Raw genomic sequence first — 6000 nt, forward strand, 5'->3', positions numbered from 1 at the left:
CTTCATTGAAGGCAATGAGACTAAGAAAGTTCAGAAAGATCCTCTATCAAATTTGGACAAAATGCTAATGACCTGGATTGCAGACCAGACACAGAAATATATCTCTCACAGCACCATGACAATCACGATCAAATAAAAAAGTTTGTCTTTGTGATGTTGAAAGAAAAGTCTGGACCTGACTACAATGCTACACTTACTGCTAGTACTGGGTGCTTTAAACAATTCAAGAATTATTATTTATTACATAATGTGCATGTGACTGGTGAGTCTGTGAGTGCTGATGTAGAAGCAACTGAAGAATTTTTGGAAAATTTTAGATAAGCTGATTTTGGAGGAAAATTACTTGCAAGAGCAAATATTCAGTAGGGATAAAACCCTATTCTGAAAATGGAGGCTATACCATCTAGGATTGTGTAAATGGACTCTGTAATGTTCATTCAACAAAATCAACTAACAATGCATTTCCATTTGTTAAGCACCGCATGGCTGCACAAACCAAGGGCACAAGCCATGAAAGAAAGAATTGATAAGCTTGACTTAATGAGCTAATCAAAATTAAATACTCTGCTTTGCAAGAAGTATTGTCAACAGAATGAGAAGACAAGTCACAGACTGGAAGAAAAATATATTAAGAACAGTTGAAACTCAACAGTATGAAAACAAATAACCCAATTTAAAAATAGGCAAAAGATCTATCTGAACAGACACTTTACCGAAGAACATGTAAAGATGACAAGCATATGAAAAGATGCTAAATATTATATGTCATTAGGGAATTGAAAATTAAAACAACAATGATGTAGACTCATTTGTTTTTTGTTTGTTTGTTTGTTTGTTTGTTTCCTTTGCCCAAGGAGACATACCAGAAAAAAAATATTGCTATGAGATATGTCCAAGATTTTACTGCCTATATTTTCTTCTAGTGTGAATGTCATATTGTACAGCCGCTTAGGAAGACAGTTTGGCAATTTCTAGCAAGCCTAAATATACCTTTACCATACATTCCAGTAACTGTGCCCTGTGATATGTACTCAAATGAGTTGAAAACTTACTTTACACATAATCCTTCACTGCACATGGGTATTTATATAATTCATAATTATCAAAATGTGAAAGTAACCAAGATGTCCTTTAGTGGGTGAATGTATAAACTGTGACATATACAGACAATGGAATATTATTCAGCTTTAAAATATGAGCTAACAAACCATGAAAAGACATGGAGGAAATGTAAGTGAAAAAAAGCCAATCTTAAAAGGTTATACACTGCATGATTCTAACTGTATGACATTCTGGAAAAGGCACAACTACAGAGAGAATAAAGGGAGCAATAGTTGCCAGGGGTTACCCTAAGGAGGATGGAAAGAAGAGGCAGCTAATAGAAGACTTTTAGGACAGTGAAACTACTCTGTAGGGCATCATAATAGTGGGAACGTGTCATTTGTCAAAATCCATAGAATGTACAACTCCAAGAATGAACTCTAATGCAAATGGTGATGATACTCTGTCAATACAGGTACATTAACTCTGTGCAGAATATTGATAGTGGGGGAGTCTATCCATGTGTGAGGAAAGAGGGTTTATAGGAAATCTCTGTACCTTGTGCTCACTTTTTTTGTGAACCTAAAACTGCTTTTAAATTGCTCTAAAAATTAAAGTCTAATTTTTAAAAAGATAAATATAAAAAAGTTATATTTATCTAATAAGGTGCTGCATTTTACCTACATATTTATGCTTATGAAAATTACTTGTTAGGATTATCTGCTTTAAATTTTACTGTCAAGAGAAACCTTACTTGATGTTTTGTTGTTGTTGTTGTTAATGTTTTGTGCCCTGACTGGGAATCAGAATTAAACAGTGACCTCCTGGTTCATAGGTCAATGCTCAACCACTGAGCCCCACCGGCTGGGACTTGAGTTTGTTTTTAATTTTAAATAGACTACACCTATGGCTTAAAAAAAATTGTACCAAGGAACATCATAATCAAATCACAATGACAAATAAAAAATATTACTATCAGCCATTAATATAAATAAAATAATAAGCAAACAACCATGTACCGAGACACAAATAAAACAATGACAGGAAATACTTTACTGGGGACAATGCAAGCCCAAGACAGTGGAGCAGGATGTTTAAAATACTAAAAGGAAAGAAAATGTCACTTGAAATTTTATACTAAAAAAAATAATTTTGAAAAACAAGATTTGATACATAACTGCACACATACAAAAGGTCAAAAATTTATCACCAGCAGACTCACACTAAAAGGCTAAAAGAAGTTCTGCAGGTGTAAGTAAAATGATTCTATCTTTATCTTCAAATATGAATAAAATCATGTAAATGCTAAGTATGTAAATTAATTTGTTTTTATTTAAATCTCTTTAAGAAATAATTGAATAAGCAAAAGTAAAATATATACATATTATGTGAATTATAACATACATAGAAGTAAAACATGATAATAATAGAACAAAGAAAAGGGAGAGGGGAAATGCAAGTATATTCTTGCAATGTTCTTATCTATATATGAAATGGTATAATATTACTTGAACATTGATTGGGACAAACTGACTGGGATAATTAGGCTATGTAGGTTGATAGCAATACTATCAACCCACTTGAATGAATTAGCATTTATAAACTACTTCTTTAAGCAAGGGCAGTATGTACATTCTTTTCTACTGCCTACAGAGAACTTATAATGATAAAATATATTCTAGGACATATAAAAGAATTCAAAACTTAAAATTCTGCTCAATAGCAGCAAAGGAATTATATTAGAACTCAATAATAAAAGGTTACTTGGAAAATCTTCAAATCTATGTAAAATAAAACATTTCTATTCCAAGAATAAATCAAAAGGCAAAGTAGAATGTAATTCCAGTTAATAAAATTTACAAAAGCACAATCTATGTATAGGATAGAAGAGTGATTAGAGGGAAATTTATGGCACTAAATGCCTATAATAGAGCAGAATCAATGCTTTTTGCTTATATCTTAAAAATCTAGAACAAAAATAATAAATTAAACCCAAAGTAAGTAGAAGAAAGAATATAAGGTAAAAGCAAATTCAATGATCCAGAAAACATAAGAACAGTAGAAAGATCAATCAAAGCAAAAGCTTGAGATCAATAAAATTGATTTGCCTCTAGCCAGACTTATCAGAATAGAGAAGACACAAATGAGAAATATCAGTAATGAAGTCAATACATTCTATAGATATTTTTAAAGTATATACAATACAATGAGTAATTCTATGACAATAATTTAAACAATTGAGAAGAAATGGACAAATTCCTTTGGAAAAAAACAAATTACCAAAGACAGTATTAAAAAAATTAATAACCTAAATAGTCTTATATTAAATAGGCTATTACATTTGAAAACTTTGCCATAAAGAAAATTCTAGGTCCAGATGACATCACTGCTAAATTTTACCAATATTTATGAAAGAAATAATGCCAATTTTTAAAAAAAGATTATTCAAGCCAAAACCGGTTTGGCTCAGTGGATAGAGCGTTGGCCTGCGGACTGAAGGGTCCCGGGTTTGATTCCGGTCAAGGGCATGTAACTTGGTTGCGGGCACATCCCCAGTAGGGGGTGTGCAGGAGGCAGCTGATCGATGTTTCTCTCTCATCGATGTTTCTGACTATCTATCCCTCTTCCTTCCTCTCTGTAAAAAATCAATAAAATATATTTTAAAAAAATAAAATAAAATAAAATAAAATAAAAAAAGATTATTCAAATAAGTAAAACAAACAAACAAACAAAAAGAAAATCCTATCAAGAAATAAATCAGGACAAGAAAATATGATGGAATGACTTGATTTTAAATGAAATATTCTATAAAATGGAAGAGAAGAGAATATTTCCCAACTCATTCTAAGAGGCTGGCACTACTTTGATACTGAAATCAGATGTACAAAGTACAAGGAAATAAAATAAACTGTAGACCAAAATTTCTCATGAATACAAATATGAAAATTATTAACAAAATTTTAGTAAATCAAATTCAAAATTATGCATTTAAGCAGAAGACACTACATGATGACCAAGTAGAGTTTATCCCTGGATTGCAACATTGGCTTATCACTTCAAAAATCAGTGCAATTCACTATTAACAGACTAAAAAAAGAAAAACCATATTAACATCTGAATAGATGCAGAAAGGGCATTGGAAATGATCCAATGTCTATTCACAATAAAATTTCTCAGCAAACAAGAAATAGAAGGGGTCTATGTCAATATGATTTTTAAAATTTACAAAAAATACCTGTAGTGAGCACTATATACTTATCGATGAAAGGCTAAATGTCTTTCTCCTGAGGTAGAGAGAGAGAGAGAGAGAGAGAGAGAGAGAGAGAGAGAGAGAAAGAGTATCTGCTCTTATACATCTAATTTAATGATTTTAGCTATTGCACTAAGGCAAGAAAATCAGTGAAAAGACATAAAGATTTGTTAAAGCATATGATAGGAAATGTATAGGGGTTGGGGTACCAAAAAGATGGTAGTTCAGCTGCCAAACTAAATCTACCTGACAAACTGGACTTACATTGGGAGGAAATGTTTAGGTAAATAAATTATGCAAATTAATGAAAGAAGGTGAATTATAATTTGAAGAAGGGAGCTAACAAATTAATTATTCAAGGGAAAAAAGTAAACATAACTCCAGTGCCTTGTGAGATATGTTTAGGAAGATACTAATAATTTTGTCTCTTAATCTTGAATTTTATTTCTATCAGGGCAAATTACTTTCTTGGCGGAAGCCTCTGCCATTACTGCAACAAAATGCCATGGCCTGAGGGGCAGCAGACCTGTGAAACATTGCTATTAGAGTGACTTAGTTCATATCTATCTATATAAAAGCCTAAGCGACCATTGCAATGGAACGGATGACTGAACAGGCCGCGTGGGGCAACCAGGCCGGCAGAGGGCTTAGTGAGGGCGACCAAATGACCAAGCAGCAGGTTGCATGGAGTGACCAGGCTCACAATGGGGGCAGTTGGGGATGACCAGGCTGCCGGGGGGGGGGGGGGGGGCAGTGAGAGGCAACCAGGCCGGCAGAGGGGGCAGTTAGGGACGACGAGGCCGGCGGGGGGGGGGGGGGCAGTTGGCAGTGACCGGGCCGGTGAGGGGGCAGTTGGAAGTGACCAGGCTTGCGGGGGGGGGCAGTTAGGGGCAACCAGGCCAGTGAGGGGGCAGTTGGGAGTGACCAGGCTGGCAGGGGGGCCAGTAAGAGGCAACCAGGCTGGCGGACGGGGCAGTTAAGGGCAACTAGGCTGGCGGGGGGGGAAGTTGGGGGTGACCAGGTCAGCAGGGGGGCCAGTTAGGGGTGATCAGGCAGACAGGCAGGTGAGCAGTTAGGAGCCAGTGGTCCCGGATTATGAGAGGGGTGTCTGACTGCCGGTTTAGGCCCGATCCCTAGGATCAGGCCTAAACCGGCAGTCGGACATCCACCAAGGGGTCCTGGATTGGAGACGGTGCAGGCTGGGCTGAGGGGACCCCCCCCACCCCCGTGCATGAATTCCGTGCATCGGGCCTCTAGTTTATTTGATAAAACCACAGAAACTCTTACACTGGCTAAATGAAGAGACACTAATGTGATTACCTGTTGTCTCTCAATTTACAGATGGCATGCACTACCACAAACCCTTCTGGAACATCTGTAGGAATGACTTCTCTCCCGATCAACACTTAAGAGGCCTATTCAATAGTTGAGCTAAAGATCATTGTGTAACTATAAATTTTGATGACCATCTCTTACAAAAACACCAAGTTATGGTTGAAAGTTGTCTGGCACTTATGTAGCATGTCATAAATGTTACATGTCAAAACACTTTCTATCTTACTTTTTTTTTTAAAGAATATATAACATGAATATTACTCAAGCAGACAGATTCATGAGAAACACAACTGGACTCACAAAATGGAGACTAACTACAGCTCCTGTAATTCAGGTGGTCTATGAGAGACCCTCAGGCATACATAGATAAATGT

This window comes from Plecotus auritus (assembly GCF_963455305.1).
Source record: "Plecotus auritus genome assembly, chromosome: 4".
In the NCBI taxonomy this organism is placed as follows: domain Eukaryota; kingdom Metazoa; phylum Chordata; class Mammalia; order Chiroptera; family Vespertilionidae; genus Plecotus; species Plecotus auritus.